Raw genomic sequence first — 17,472 nt, 5'->3', positions numbered from 1 at the left:
AACACCTGAGTAAGCTCCACTCATTGCATGGTCAGTGCTATCGGGAATCCTTGAGAAGTCCCTACCCTAAACCTTAACCATAACCCTTACCCTAACCATTTTAAATTTCAACTTCAATAGGGGAGTGACGTCCCAAGGAACCAGGATTGCACGGACCCTCATTGCACTGGCGCAGCAGTAGGCTTGACCACGGCATTTGTTCACTGATATCCACCTACTTTCAATCAGTTACATTTTTCTTTTTCAAGGCCTTGGGCACCTTTTCAGTAACATTCCTGAAAGTGACCAAAAAAATATGTTTTTGAATGTATTGAAATGTATTACATTTACGAAAATAGACTGATGAAAGGCACATGGGCCCTCAGAGCTCGTGGGCCTCTCCGCCCTTGCGGGTGTCCCAAATAAGTCAAAGCCAATACAATTCAGGCAATGGCAGTCATACAATAGATTTTAAGAACAGATTCACTCTGCAATGACTCACTGGGTGGCTATGCTGGAATGATAAGTGTTTGGCCTTTGACCTGAGCTCGCAATTGCAAGGAAGTTCTCATACTATCCTCTGAGATGTCCTCTTTCCTATATCTTTCCCAAGGCTCATATTTTTCCGACCACTTCTATATTACTAACTAATCTGTGAATGAAAAGCAGGGACGGAAATGACTGTTTATAATTTAAGTTTTTTTTTTTTGTATGTTGAGTCATTCTTGGCCTTAAATGACATGTAAAAGTCCTGTTTCGTAAACCAGCTTGAAATAAGTCTCCCAAGGACAACTTTTCAGATTAGATATTTAGAAGAGATGGTCAGCATTGAGCTATGCTATTCATTTTCATCACTATTCTTGAATGAAATATGATATTTATTGGTGCATTGATATGAAAATCATTCAATACATTCTTATGTACTGCGTAAGAGGATAAAGGAAAGTGTGAGATTGGCACTCTGTAAGGGTTTTTTGAACCTCCCCCACCAGAGGGCAGTAATTGACAGAACTAGGATGCTTTACTCTATTCCATCACACCACCCTAGCTCCTCTCTATGAATTTAGCAATGTGCCCATGCCTCTAGCTTGTCAAAAGTTGCTTGTCTGCTTCACTTAGTCTATACTGATCTGAAACAACTGGACAAGTGAAAGCACCCTTCTCCACCATATCACATTCACCCATCATGTGATTTCAGATCAGTGCTGAGGGGGGGGGGTATTCAGACACCCCTGGGACAGATATAGACAACTTTCTGTGTTTGCAAACATTGCCACCTGCGCAAATTTGGTGGAAGAACATACATGGGGGAGTTTTCAAGACCGCCAGCAAAAAAAGCTTCCATTTACATGTTTCTTATGAATGCATTTCACACGACTTTGGGATTCTAATTGGATTTTAAGACTCGTATGATTGTCCTGTTTAATATAATGTTTGTGTAATCATCAAAAATCAACTGTATTATACTTAATAAACACTTCAACTTCAACCAGTAAAATGGTTCTCTGGCTAGCTTTTGTTACAGCCAATTACAGCCATGTCCATGAGTGTTAGCATTCCAAAAGTGTCAATGAGTGAGCTTCCAAAATAGGAATTTTTGCAAAGATCACAACCAAATATGATCTTAGCGACTGTTCAAGCAATAATCAAAACAACATTTACAGTGTATGAAAACCCCCAAAGTTTTTTGTTTTAAATTTAGGCTATGTTGAATGTGCACAGATGGCGATGGCCAGCCTTTCTGTGTCCAAAATGTGCTCACATCTGTGCCTGAATTCAGTGTGTTGTGCACTGAAAATGGATATATATAAAGTGCCTTGCAAAAGTATTCACCAATTATCTTCAGAAGTCACATAATTTGTTAAATAAAGTCCTCCTGTGTGCAATCCAATTGTCACATGATCTGTCACATGATCTCAGTATATATACACTTGTTCTGAAAGGCCCCAGAGTCTGCAACACCACTAAGCAAGGAGCACCACCAAACACGCAGCACCATGAAGACCGAGGAGCTCTCCAAACAGGTCAGGGACAAAGTTGTGGCAAAATACAGATCAGGGTTGGGTTATACAAAAATATTAGAAACTTTGAATAACCCACGGAGCACACTTTTTTAAAATATGGCCCCGCAACAAACCTACCAAGAGAGGGCCGCCCACCAAAACTCACGGACCAGGCAGGGAGGGCATTAATCATAGAGGAAACTAAGAGACCAAAGATAACCCTGAAGGAGCTACAAAGTTCCACAGCAGAGAGTGGAGTATCTGTCCATAGGACCACTTTAAGCCATACATTCCACAGAGCTGGACTTCACGGAGGAGTAGCCAGAAAAAAACATTTCTTAAAGAAAAAAATAGGCAAACACGTTTGGTGTTTGCCAAAATGCATGTGGTTAACTCACCAAACATATGTAAGAAGATACTCTGGTCAGATGAGACTAAAATTGAGCTTTTTGGCCATCAAGGAAAACTTTATGTCTGGCGCAAACCCAACACCCCTCATCACCCCGATAATATCATCCCCACAGTGAAGCATGGTGGTGGCAGCATCATGCTGTGGGGGTGTTTTTCATCGGCAGGGACTGGGAAACTGGTCAGAATTGAAGGAATGATGGATGGTGCAAAATACTGAGAAATTCTTGAGGGAAACCTGTTTGTCTTCCAAAGATTTGAGACTGGGACGGAGATTCACCTTCCAGCAGGACAATGACCCTAAGCATATTGCTAAAGCAACACTCGGGTGGTTTAAGGGGAAACATTTAAACGTCTTGGAAGGGCCTATTCAAAGCCCAGACCTCAATCCAATTGAGAATCTGTGGTGTGACTTAAAGATTGCTGTACACCAGCGGAATCCATCCAACTTGAAGGAGCTGGAGCAGTTTTGCCTTGAAAAATGGGCAAAAATCCCAGTGGCTAGATGTGCCAAGCTTATAGAGACATACCCCAAGAGACTTGCAGCTGTAATTCCTGCAAAAGGTGGCTCTACAAAGTATTGACTTTGGAGGGTGAATAGTTATTTGTTTCACAATAATAATATTTTGCATCTTCAAAGTGGTGGCATGTTGTATAAATCAAATGATACAAACCTCCAAAAATCCATTTTAATTCGAGGTGGTAAGGCAACAAAATAGGAAAAATGCCAAGGGGGTGAATAATTTCGCAAGCCGCTGTATACAAAACCCAATATAACAAAAGTATCATTCTCCTATTCTGTATCTCCTTTCCATAGTATATTTCTAATGACTATATTTCTATCTGCAAATATTTAAAAGATGACTCTTGCATTGCAAATCATAACCATCACAGCGCATGTGATTTTGATTTTTAAATTACCAAAATGTAATAGGAGCATGCTAGAATGCTTTAAAATAAGCTTTTCACTTCTCATGTTGACCAATTTGAAAGGATTATCATCCATGTGTAACTGGAGCTAATTTTATTTGGTCAATCAGAGTACTCACTTATTCATATTTCTTAGTGGTGGTCTGATATGAAAAAGTGCTATGTAGGGAAGATTTAAGTGTGTCACTTTGTGACTACAGCTCCCTCATTCACATAGAGTTGAAAACATCTATAGCCACTTCAGTGGGTAAGTGAGTAGTGGAGTCATTTGTAGCCAGTTGAAGAGAATTACAGGTGTCCCCCATCTTCCCATTATCCCCTGTGTATTTATACCTGTGTTCTCTGTTTCTGTTGCCAGTTCATCTTGTCTAGTCAGGTCTTACCAGCTTGCTTTCCCGTCTTCCTATTTCTCTAGTCTGTTTTCCTAGTGTTTCTCCGGTTCTGACTATTCTGCCTATTCTGCCTGCCCTGCCTGCCCTGACTCTGACCTGATAACGAACCCATGCCTGTCCTCGACCTGCCCTTTGCCTGCCCCGTGTTTTCAATAAATCATCTGAGAACTGTACTATCCGTCTTCATCTGGGTCATATCCTGTGTCATGATAGTCCAGTTTGTTGTTTAGCCTGCAAGCATTTAGGTCATTACCTGTGTAAAGGACAGTTGATTCTCGACAAGAGGGAATTCTGTCCTATAAACCATGCTTGACACACAATTTCCATCAATGACACTGTTTTTCAGGAACGATCAACTTGAAACCAGCTCAATTCTTTGTTGTTTGTGTTTAGATAGATTTGTGTTTACTCTGCCCAAACAAGGGATACATCTAGGTTATTATTAATGAATAAGGTAAATGTTACATATTTACTAGGCCAGTCTCACCGATACATTTGAGTGTCAATACTTTTTCCCACTTGCTGCAAGTAAGAAAAAGATACATCACTCAGAATAAATGTTAAAAAATGTATATTTTTGCTGATGTACACAGATGATTGATATCCTATAAACTGGAATAAGGTTCTGTGAAATGTATTGATACAGGTTGCATATCAGATTCACAGCGTCTCTTGCTGTAGGACCCCTGGAAGGTTTATTTAGCTACACATGATGAATTCATATGAACTCTTATTGGCAGGAGTAAATGGATGTTTACATTTCGGAGGAAAGATTCCAACGTCTGAATCACCCACAGGCAGCGTGAAATATCTTTGTAAATGCTCAATCACTGTTTGGCTTTATGTAAAAATATAAACACAACATGCAACAATTTCAATGATTTTACTGAGTTGCAGTTCAAATAAGGAAATTAGTCAATTTAATTAAATTCATTAGACCCTAATCTATGTTTTTCACATGACTGGGCAGGGGTGCAGCCATGGGTGGGCCTGGGTGGGGTGCCTATGCCCACCCACTTGGGAGCCAGGCCAATCGGAATTTGTTTTTTCCCACAAAAGGGCTTTATTACAGACATAAAAACTCCTCAGCTTCATCAGCTGTCCGGGTGGCTGGTCTCAGACGGTCCCACAGGTAAGAAGCCGGATGTGGAGTTCCTGGGTTGGCGTGGTTACATGTGGTCTGTGCTTGTGAGCCCAGTTGGACGTACTGACAAATTCTCTAAAACAACTTTCGAGGCGGCTTATAGTAGAGAAATTAACATTACATTCTCTGGTGGACATTCCTGCAGTTAGCATGCCCATTGCACACTCCTTCAAAACTTGAGACATCTGTGGCATCGTCTTGTGTGACAAAACTGCAGATTTTAGAGTGGCCTTTTATTGTCCCCAGCACAAGGTGCAACTGTGTTATGATCATGTTGTTTAATCAGCTTATTGATATGCCACATCTGTAAAGTGGATGGATTATCTTGGCAAATGAGAAATGCTCACTAACAGGGATGTAAACACATTTGTTCACACAATTTGAGAGAAATGCTTTAAGTGTGTATGAAACATTTCTGGGATGTTATATTTCAGCTCATGAAACATGGGACCAACACTACATGGTGCATTTATATTTATGTTCAGTATACATGGAAACAAGTGGGTTGGCTTGAGGGATATCAAAGCAAGCTAGATCTACTCAGGGTTTACTAAAGCTACCCAGCTTCAGTTTACTTCACAATCCAGCTCAGGCTTCATCTCGTTACTTCCAGCGCCGACAGAGATGGCCGCCTCGCTTCGCGTTCCTAGGGAACTATGCAGATTTTTGTTTTTTTACATGTTATTTCTTACATTGGTACCCCAGGTAGGTTTCATTACATACAGTCGGGAAGAACTACTGAATATAAGAGCAATGTCAACTCACCATCAGTACGACCAGGAATATGACTTTCCCGAAGCGGATCCTGTGTTCTGCCTTTCACCCAGGACAACGGAATGGATCCCAGCCTGCGACCCAAAACAAAGACATCGTAAAAGAGGGAAACGAAGCGATCTTCTGGTCTCCGGGCGGGCACATCGCACACCACTCCCTAGCATACTTCTCACCAATATCCAGTCTCTTGACATCAAGGTTGATGAAATCTGAGCAAGGGTAGCATTCCAGAGGGACATCAGCGACTGTAACGTTCTTTGCTTCACGGAAACATGGCTCACTCGAGAGACGCTAATGGAATCGGTGCAGCCAGCTGGTTTCTTCACGCATCACGCCGACAGAAACAAACATCTTTTTGGTAAGAAGAGGGGCGGGGGTGTATGCCTTATGGATAACGAAACGTGGTGTAATCACAACAACATACAGGACCTCAAGTCCTTCTGTTCACCTGATTTAGAATTCCTCACAATCAAATGTCGACCGCATTATCTACCAAGGGAATTCTCTTCGATTATAATCACAGCCGTATATATTCCCCCCAAGCAGACACATCGATGGCTCTGAACAAACTTTATTTGACTCTTGGCAAACTGGAAACCACATATCCTGAGGCTGCATTCATTGTAGCTCGGGATTTTAACAAGGCTAATCTGAAAACAAGACTCCCTAAATTGTATCAGCATATCGAATGCGCAACCAGGGCTGGTAAAACCTTGGATCATTGCTATTCTAACTTCCGCGACACATATAAGGCCCTCCATGCACTCCTTTCGGAAAAGCTGACCACGACTCCATTTTGTTGCTCCTTGCCTACAGACAGAAGCTAAAACAAGAAGCTCCCGCGCTCAGGTCTGTTCAACGCTGGTCCGACCAATCTGATTCCACGCTCCAAGACTGCTTCCATCACGTTGACTGGGATATGTTCCACACTGCGTCCAACAACAACATTGACGAATACGCTGATTCGGTGAGCGAGTTCATTAGAACGTGCATTGAAGATGTCGTTCCCATAGCAACGATTAAAACATTCCCAAACCAGAAACCGTGGATTGATGGCAGCATTCGCGTGAAACTGAAAGCGTGAACCACTGCTTTTCACCAGGGCAAGTTGACCGGTAACATGACCGAATACAAACAGTGTAGCTATTTCCTCCGCAAGGCAATCAAACAAGCTAAGCGTCAGTATAGAGACAAAGTAGAGTCGCAATTCAACAGCTCAGACACAAGAGGTTTGTGGCAGGGTCTACAGTCAATCACGGGTTACAAAAACAAAACCAGCCCCGTCACTGACCAGGATGTCTTGCTCCCAGGCAGACTAAATAACTTTTTTGCCCGCTTTGAGGACAATACAGTGCCACTGACACGGCCCGCAACCAAAACATGCAGACTCTCCTTCACTGCAGCTGACGTGAGGAAAACATTTAAACGTGTTAACCCTCGCAAGGCTGCAGGCCCAGACGGCATCCCCAGCCGCGCCCTCAAAGCATGCACAGACCAAATCAAATCAAATCAAATTTATTTATATAGCCCTTCGTACATCAGCTGATATCTCAAAGTGCTGTACAGAAACCCAGCCTAAAACCCCAAACAGCAAGCAATGCAGGTGTAGAAGCACGGTGGCTAGGAAAAACTCCCTAGAAAGGCCAATACCTAGGAAGAAACCTAGAGAGGAACCAGGCTATGTGGGGTGGCCAGTCCTCTTCTGGCTGTGCCGGGTGGAGATTATAACAGAACATGGCCAAGATGTTCAAATGTTCATAAATGACCAGCATGGTCGAATAATAATAAGGCAGAACAGTTGAAACTAGAGCAGCAGCACAGTCAGGTGGAAGTTGAAACTGGAGCAGCAGCATGGCCAGGTGGACTGGGGACAGCAAGGAGTCATCATGTCAGGTAGTCCTGGGGCATGGTCCTAGGGCTCAGGTCCTCCGAGAGAGAGAAAGAAAGAGAGAAGGAGAGAATTAGAGAACGCACACTTAGATTCACACAGGACACCGAATAGGACAGAAGAAGTACTCCAGATATAACAAACTGACCCCAGCCCCCCGACACATAAACTACTGCAGCATAAATACTGGAGGCTGAGACAGGAGGGGTCAGGAGACAGACCAGCTGGCTAGTGTGTTTACGGACATATTCAATCAATCCTTATCCCAGTCTGCTGTCCCCACATGCTTCAAGAGGGCCACCATTGTTCCTGTTCCCAAGAAAGCTAAGGTAACTGAGCTAAACGACTACCGCCCCGTAGCACTCACTTCCGTCATCATGAAGTGCTTTGAGAGCTTAGTCAAGGACCATATCACCTCCACCCTACCTGACACCCTAGACCCACTCCAATTTGCTTACTGCCCAAATAGGTCCACAGACGATGCAATCTCAACAACACTGCACACTGCCCTAACCCACCTGGACAAGAGGAATACCTATGTGAGAATGCTGTTCAGCGACCACAGCGACCACAGCTCCATAGTACCATAGTACCCTCCAAACTCGTCATCAAGCTCGAGACCCTGGGTCTCGACCCCGCCCTGTGCAACTGGGTACTGGACTTCCTGACGGGCCGCCCCCAGGTGGTGAGGGTAGGTAACAACATCTCCACCCCGCTGATCCTCAACACTGGGGCTCCAGAAGGGTGCGTTCTGAGCCCTCTCCTGTTCTCCCTGTTCACCCACGACTGCAAGGCCATGCACGCCTCCAACTCAATCATCAAGTTTGCGGACGACACTACAGTGGTAGGCTTGATTACCAACAACGACGAGACGGCCTATAGGGAGGAGGTGAGGGCCCTCGGAGTGTGGTGTCAGGAAAATAACCTCACACTCAACGTCAACAAAACTAAGGAGATGATTGTGGACTTCAAGAAACAGCAGAGGAAGCACCCCCCTGTCCACATCGATGGGACAGTAGTGGAGAGGGTAGTAAGTTTTAAGTTCCTCGGCGTACACATCACAGACAAACTGAATTGGTCCACCCACACAGACAGCACCGTGAAGAAGGCGCAGCAGCGCCTCTTCAACCTCAGGAGGCTGAAGAAATTCGGCTTGTCACCAAAAGCACTCACAAACTTCTACAGATGCACAATGGAGAGCATCCTGTCGGGCTGTATCACCGCCTGGTATGGCAACTGCTCCGCCCACAACCGTAAGGCTCTCCAGAGGGTAGTGAGGTCTGCACAACGCATCACCGGGGGCAAACTACCTGCCCTCCAGGACACCTACACCACCCGGTGTCACAGGAAGGCCATAAAGATCATCAAGGACAACAACCACCTGAGCCGTTGCCTGTTCACCCCGCTATCATCCAGAAGGCGAGGTCAGTACAGGTGCATCAAAGCAGGGACCGAGAGACTGAAAACCAGCTTCTATCTCAAGGCCATCAGACTGTTAAACAGCCACCACTAACATTGAGTGGCTGCTGCCAACACACTGACTCTCCAGCCACTTTAATAATGGGAATTGATGGAAATTGATGTAAAATATACCACTAGCTACTTTAAACAATGCTAAATAATATAATGTTTACATACCCTATATTATTAATCTCATATGTATGTGTATATACTGTACTCTATATCATCTACTGCATCTTTATGTAATACATGTATCACTAGCCACTTTAAACTTTGCCACTTTGTTTACATACCCTACAATACTCATCTCATATTTATATACTGTACTCGATACCATCTACTGCATCTTGCCTATGCCGTTCTGTACCATCACTCATTCATATCTTTATGTACATATTCTTTATCCCTTTACACTTGTGTGTATAAGGTAGTAGTTCTGGAATTGTTAGGTTAGATTACTCGTTGGTTATTACTGCATTGTCGGAACTAGAAGCACAAGCATTTCGCTACACTCGCATTAACATCTGCTAACCATGTGTATGTGACAAATAAATTTGATTTGATTTGATCTGTACTACGACGGTAGATATTTCTTGTGCGCCTGCCTCTAATTTATGCCGAAATCACTTACAGTAAAGTTAATGCAGTCTTTGGTGTGCTTATCAGTGCACAAGCACCTTTTTTCCCACTCCTATCAGTATTTTTTTTAAGTCATACAAAATTGTTACATTGCATGAAGTTGAAAATGTTTTCTGTCATTACTAAATGTGTTTCGTGATATATTTGAACATTACTTTTTTTTCCCCAAAAGAAAATATTTAAATCAGTCAAATGAAGGGGATGATGACACGATCTTTGCAAGAGCAAGGGAATCTGATTTCACTGGTCCTCTCGTTGCTCAGTCATTTCATTCAGGGTAAATGGAGATAGCCATGAGTTAGCCTGCCCCTGAGCAGGTTAGTTGTGAAGGATTTGCTGCCATAGACATTTATCTGGCTAAAACGTGAGCCGCTTTTGTATGACTGGTTATCCTGAGTTGAACTCAGAGATGACCAAAGTTACCTCGTTAATTACCTCCTTGAACCTGCTTCGTAGGATACCCCTTTGGTCTGTTCTTGTCACGCAGTGCTTGTGCTACTTTAGAGAGTAGAAACAGCTGGGGATATTATAGTGTTTCCCCCTAGCTCTATCTACAGCCTCCTCCCTGGGCCTTGAGTTAATTGAAACAACAAACAAAAAAATCATTGGTATAAATATGTATATGTCGATTCCTTTCGCAGATAGCTAAAAGAAGTCCAAACATCTCTTTCAACTCCCGTACTCCAATTAAGTTGTTCCTTTGATATTGGCAAAATTAGAAAACCAGATTAATATGTTATGATGGGCTTTCATGTTTTAAGCTATGTCTTGTTGCGTTGTGCACATGTACCAAAATTGAAAAGGAACAGTTGTAACATTTAACATGTTAACTTTTTCTGCATGGTAGAGAAGATTGTTACATTTATCAAACAGTGAACTCTAAGTTTACTTTCAGTGAAGTGAAATTACTTTTGACATCTTCAGATGTTCCTGTGTTTGTTCTCTTTATCTTACAACTTTGCAAAGTCTCATTATTACAATGAAATTTCAACCAACGCTTAGTTGCTAATCCCTTATTTTCCCTTTTCCATTTATAATACCTGAGGATTCTGATCTATCCACACAGACAATACACCCGGCAGCATGGCATTAGAGATGGAGATTCACAGGCACAAAGCTGTCAGAAGAAAGATAAATACACTGTATGTGATGAGGATTAGCATTTAGTTAGGGATTCCTGTTACCTTTCAGAAGTGAGGGATAATACAGATTACGGCTCAGAAAATGTTGGAAGTTTTTAAGTAAATACCAGGACTGTGAGTGCTTCGATGTTTCAGTATCAAGTGGTATCGCTTTTCAAGCTGTTAAGCGATTTGACTGACTGACAGATTCGGGGCATGGATACTTGATAACATAACGCTTCAAAACACTGTCGTGGCCCGGTCATGAGAGTGACATCAGTAACCATGTCAAAATATATTCTAACAGCTGACATAACTTCTCATAACCTGTCATAATATGGCCCTAAGACTGTCATGAAACATATATTTACACCTGTTTTTACATATAGTACCTAAGACTGTCATGAAACATATATTTACACCTGTTTTGACATATAGTACCAGTGAAAAGTTTGGACACACCTCATACAAGGGTTTTTCTTTATTTTTACTATTTTAAACATTGTATTATAAAAGTGAAAACTATGAAATAGCAGAAACTGAATCTTGAGGTAACCAAAAAATTGTGAAACAAATCAAAATATACTTTATATTTGAGATTCTGCAAAGTATCCACCCTTTGCCTTGATGACAGCTTTGCACACTTTGCACGCTCTTGGCATTTTCTATTTCAATTAGAATTTGGTAGCATTGCCTTTAAATTGTTTAACTTGGGTCAAACATTTTGGGTAGCCTTCCACAAGCTTCCCAAAATAAGTTGGGTGAATTTTGGCCCATTCCTCCTGACAGAGCGGGTGTAACTGAGTCAGGTTTGTAGGCCTCCTTGCTTGCGCACGCTTTTTCAGTTCTGCCCACAAATTTTCTTTAGGATTGAGGTCAGAGCTTTGTGATGGCCACTCCAATACCTTGACTTTGTTGTCCTTATTAAGCCATTTTGCCACAACTTTGGAAGAATGCTTGGGGTCATTGTCCATTTGGAAGACACATTGGTGACCAAGCCTTAACTTCCTGACTGATTTCTTGAGATGATGCTTCAATATACCCCCGAAATGTTCTTTCCTCATGATGACATCTATTTTGTGAAGTGCACCAGTCCCTTTTGCAGAAAAGATACTGCCACCCTGTACTTCACGGTTGGGATGGTGTTCTTCAGCTTGCAAGCGTCCCCCTTTTTCCTCCAAATCTAATGATGGCCAATCAGTTCTATTTTTGTTTAATCAGAACTGGGGACATTTCTCCCAAAAGTACAATCTTTGCCCCCATGTGCTGTTAAAAACAGCGGTTTTGGAGCAGTGGCTTCTTCCTTGCTGAGCGGATTTTCAGGTTATGTTGATGTAGGAGTCGTTTTAATGTGGATATACAGTGGGGCAAAAAAGTATTTAGTCAGCCACCAATTGTGCAAGTTCCCCCACTTAAAAAGATGAGAGAGGCCTGTAATTTTCATCATAGGTACACTTCAATTATGACAGACAAAATTAGTAAAAAAATCCAGAAAATCACACTGTAGGATTTTAAGAATTTATTTGCAAATTCTGGTGGAAAATAAGTATTTGGTCAATAACAAAAGTTTATCTCAATACTTTGTTATATACACTTTGTTGGCAATGACAGAGGTCAAACGTTTTCTGTAAGTCCTCACAAGGTTTTCACACACTGTTGCTGTTATTATGGCATTATGGCCCATTCCTCCATGCAGATCTCCTCTAGAGCAGTGATGTTTTGGGGCTGTTGCTGGGCAACACAGACTTTTAACTCCCTCCAAAGATTTTCTATGGGGTTGAGATCTGGAGACTGGCTAGGCCACTCCTTCGTTGCTCTGGCGGTGTGTTTGGGATCATAGTCATTCTGAAAGACCCAGCCACGTTTCATCTTCAATGCCCTTGCTGATGGAAGGAGGTTTTCTCTCAAAATCTCACTATACATAGCCCCATTCATTCTTTCCTTTACACGGATCAGTCGTCCTGGGGCCTTTGCAGAAAAACAGCCCCAAAGCATGATGTTTCCACCCCCATTCTTCACAGTAGGTATGGTGTTCTTTGGATGCAACACAGCATTCTTTGTCCTCCAAATACGACGAGTTGAGTTTTTATCAAAAAGTTGTATTTTGGTTTCATCTGACCATATGACATTCTCCCAATCTTCTTCTGGATCATCCAAATGCTCTCTAGCAAACTTCAGACGGGCCTGGACATGTACTGGCTTAAGCAGGGGGACACGTCTGGCACTGCAGGATTTGAGTCCCTGGCGGCGTAGTGTGTTACTGATGGTAGGCTTTGTTACTTTGGTCCCAGTTCTCTGCAGGTCATTCACTAGGTCCCCCCGTGTGGTTCTGGGATTTTTGCTCACCATTCTTGTGATCATTTTGACCCCACGGGGTGAGATCTTGCGTGGAGCCCCAGATCGAGGGAGATTATCAGTGGTCTTGTCACACCCTGACCATAGTTTGCTTTGTATGTTTCTATGTTTTTGTTTGGTCAGGGTGTGATCTGAGTGGGCATTCTATGTTGTCTGTCTAGTTTGTCTGTTTCTGTGTTTGGCCTGATTTGGTTCTCAATCAGAGGCAGGTGTTAGTCATTGTCTCTGATTGGGAACCATATTTAGCTATCCTGTTTGGTGTTGGGTTTTGTGGGTGACTGTCTCCTGTGTCAGTGTTTGTACCACACAGGACTGGTTTCGGGTTTTCACATTTATTGTTTTGTAGTTTGTTCATGTATAGTTTTTCTTATTAAAAAAACATGAACTTCAACCACGCTGCGTATTGGTCCGCCTCTCCTTCGACACAAGAAAACCGTTACAGGTCTTGTATGTCTTCCATTTCCTAATAATTGCTCCCATAGTTGATTTCTTCAAACCAAGCTGCTTACCTATTGCAGATTCTGTCTTCCCAGCCTGGTGTAGGTCTACAAATGTGTTTCTGGTGTCCTGGTGTTCTTGGCCATAGTGGAGTTTGGAGTGTGACTGTTTGAGGTTGTGGACAGGTGTCTTTTATACTGATAACAAGTTCAAACAGGCACCATTAATACAGGTAACGAGTGAAGGACAGAGGAGCCTCTTAAAGAAGAAGTTACAGGTCTGTGAGAGCCAGAAATCTTGCTTGTTTGTAGGCGACCAAATACTTATTTTCCACCATAATTTGCAAACAAATTCATAAAAAATCCTACAATGTGATTTTCTGGATTTTTGTTCTTATTTTGTCTGTCATAGTTGAAGTGTACCTATGATGAAAATTACAGGCATCTCATCTTTTTAAGTGGGATAACTTGCACAATTGGTGGCCGACTAAATACTTTTTTGCCCCACTGTAGATAATGTTGTACCTGTTTCCTCCAGCTCTTCACAAGGTCCTTTGCTGTTGTTTTTGCACTTTTCGCACCAAAGTACTTTCATATCTAGGAGATAGAGCGCATCTCATTCCTGAGTGGTATGATGGCTGCGTGGTCCCGTCGTTAACGTTCTAGGTGAATGGATAAGGCCGAGTCAGGCGTAGGACACAGGTATGAGTAAAAATCTTAGCTTTACTCAATATAAACAATGTTCCAACAATGATAAACATAAATATCCAGAGCATATAAAAGAAACCACTTGACAATGACAATCACGCACAAAACAAAAGGGGAAGCCAGAGGGTTAAATAAGGAACAATGATTATGGAATGGAAACCAGGTGTGTACAATGAAGACAAAACTAAACTAAAATGAAACATGGATCAGTGGGGACTAGAATTTCTTTTCTGAGGTCTTGGCTGATTTCTTTTGATTTTCCAATGATGTCAAGCGAAGAGGCACTGAGTTTGATGATAGGCCTTGAAATACATCCACAGGTACACCTCCAATTGATTCAAATGATGTAAATTTGCCTATCAGAAGCTTCTAAAGCCTTGAAATAATTTTCTGGAATTTTGCAAGCTGTTTAAAGGCACAGTCAACTTAGTGTATGTAAACTTCTGACCCACTGGAATTGTGATAACTGAAATAATCTGTCTGTAAACAATTGTTGGAAAAATGACTTGTGTCATGCACAAAGTAGATGTCCTAACCGACTTGACAAAACTACAGTTTGTTAACAAGAAATTTGTGGAGTGGTTGAAAAATGAGTTTTAATGGCTCCAGCCTAAGTGTATGTAAACTTCCGACTTCAACTGTAAATACTACATAAACATACGGATACACGTAGGCTATGATGTAATTCAAATGTTTTGGCTTGTGTGGTACATTTTGGGGGTTTTGACACTCTTATGTAGGTGTCATAACCAGCAATAAAATAACGCAATATATGCCACAATAGGTCTAAATATATATGTCATGACAGTTTTATATGACCATGTTATAACAGGTTATGACAATTTATGTCAGCTGTAATAACATATTATTACATGAATATGACCGAGTCGTAACGTGTTATGACACTGGGTGTCAACTGTGTTACAGAAGGGGTCATTCATAACATGTATTGCTCAAGGCCCCAATGGCAGTAGGGATGGCACCAGCCCTGGGTGTAGTATCGTTCAAATACATAAGATAGCTGTGCTGGATTGAACTTGCCTATTGCAGTGGAAGAAATGGAATAGTCCTGAAAGTACAAACCACACCTGCCCATCGGGCACTCCAGGCAGGCTCAAGCAGAAACTCAAAGTGTTTTAAGATTTCAATTGCTATTTGAATCCAGGTCTGGGTGGCACCTGAGCAATTGTTTTCCATTGTAATGTGGTAGTCAACAATCTAAGCTGAGACCTGAAGACTTGTATTAGCTACACAAACTAATATTTCTTATTGGGGCTCCCGGGTGACTCAGAGGTCTATGGCACTGCATCTCAGTGCAAGAGGCATCACTACAGTCCCTGGTTTGATTCTAGGCTGTATCACATCTGACTGTGATTGGGAGTCCCATAGGGCTGTGCACAATAGATCACTAATCACTTTAATAATAACCACTTTAAAAATGTTTACATATCACTCAACCCATATGTATATACTGTATGTTTATATCCTCTATTGCATCTTGGCTATGCTGCTCGGTCATCGCTCATCCATATATTTCTATGTATTGTTATTCCATTCCTTTACTTAGATTTGTGTGTATTAGGTAGTTGTTGTGGAATTGTTAGATGACTTGTTCGATAATACTGCACTGTCGGATCTAGAAGCACAAGCATTTCGCTACACTCGCAATAACATCCGCTAACCATGTTTATGTGACCAATAACGATTTGATTTGATTTTAATTGGTCCAGCGTCGTCCGCATTTGGCCGGGGTAGGCCGTCATTGTAAATAAGCATTTGTTCTTAACTGACCTGTCTAGTTAAATAAAGGTTAAATGAAAAATGAAAAAAATATTCATCAGGCTAACAAAATCTTCTGGTGCGCAGGAGACCAGGGCTTGACCCCACCCCATCAGTAACACCAGCAAATATCTGGTTCACTAACACCAGATTTTTCTACTAAAATAACTTTTTGTAATATCATGAAAATTGACTTTTATTTTGAAGAACCCTGATGAATGATGTTGAATGAATGTGTTATGTATCCATGTCAATGTAACATTCATAAATCAAATCAAACTTTATTTGTCACATGCGCCGAATACAGGTGTAGACCTCGCCGTGAAATGCTTACTTACAAGCCCTTAACCAACAGTGCATTTCAAGAAAGAGTTAAGAAAATATTAACCAAATAAATGAAATAAAAAAATAAAAAAAGTAGCACATTAAAATAACAATAATGAGGCTATATACAGGGGGTACCGGTACCGAGTCTATGTGCGGGGCTACAGGTTAGTCAAGGTAATTTATACATGTAGATAGGGGCGAAGTGACTATGCATAGATAATAAACAGTAAGTAGCAGCAGTGTACAAAACAAATGGAGGGGGGTGTCAATGTAAATAGTCCAGTGGCCAATTGATTAATTGTTCAGCAGGCTTATGGCTTGGGGGTCGAAGCTATAGCAGACAAAACCGGTCAGGATGCTCTCGATGGTGCAGCTGTAGAACTTTTGGATGATCTGGGGACCCATGCCAAAACTTTTCAGTCTCCTTTGGGGGAAAAGGTGCTGTTGTGCCCTCTTCACGAATGTCTTGGTGTGTTTGAACCATTATAGTTCGTTGGTGATGTGGACACCAAGGACCTCAACTCTCGACCCACTCCACTACAGCCCCGATGATGCTAATGGGGGCCTGTTTGGTCTGCCTTTTCCTGTAGTCCACGATCAGCTCCTTTGTCTTGAGGGAGAGGTTGTTGTCCTGGCACCACACTGCCAGGTCTCTGACCTCCTCCCTATAGGCTGTCTCATCATTGTCGGTGATCAGGCCTACCACTGTCGTCAGCAAACTTAATGATGCGGTTGGAGTCATTTTTGGCCAGGCAGTCGTGGGTGAACAGGGAGTACAGGATGGGACTAAGTACACACCCCTGAGGGAACCCAGTGTTGAGGATCAGTGTGTGTTGTTGCCTACGCTTACCACCTGGGGGTGGCCCGTCAGGAAGTCCATGATACAGTTGCAGAGGGATGTGTTAAGACCTAGAGTCTTTAGCTTAGTGATGAGCTTCGTGGGCACTATGGTGTTGAATTCTGAGCTGTAGTCAATGAACAGCATTTTCACATAGGTGTTCCTTTTGTCCAGGTGGGAAAGGGCAGTGTGGAGTGCAAGTGAGATTGCGTCGTCTGTGGATCTGTTGGGGCGGTATGCGAATTGGAGTGGGTCTAGGGTGTCCGGCAGGATGCTGTTGATGTGAACC

The sequence above is a fragment of the Oncorhynchus kisutch genome, linkage group LG22, assembly GCF_002021735.2.
Source record: "Oncorhynchus kisutch isolate 150728-3 linkage group LG22, Okis_V2, whole genome shotgun sequence".
NCBI lineage: Eukaryota > Metazoa > Chordata > Actinopteri > Salmoniformes > Salmonidae > Oncorhynchus > Oncorhynchus kisutch.
This window is presented reverse-complemented; position numbering follows the sequence as displayed.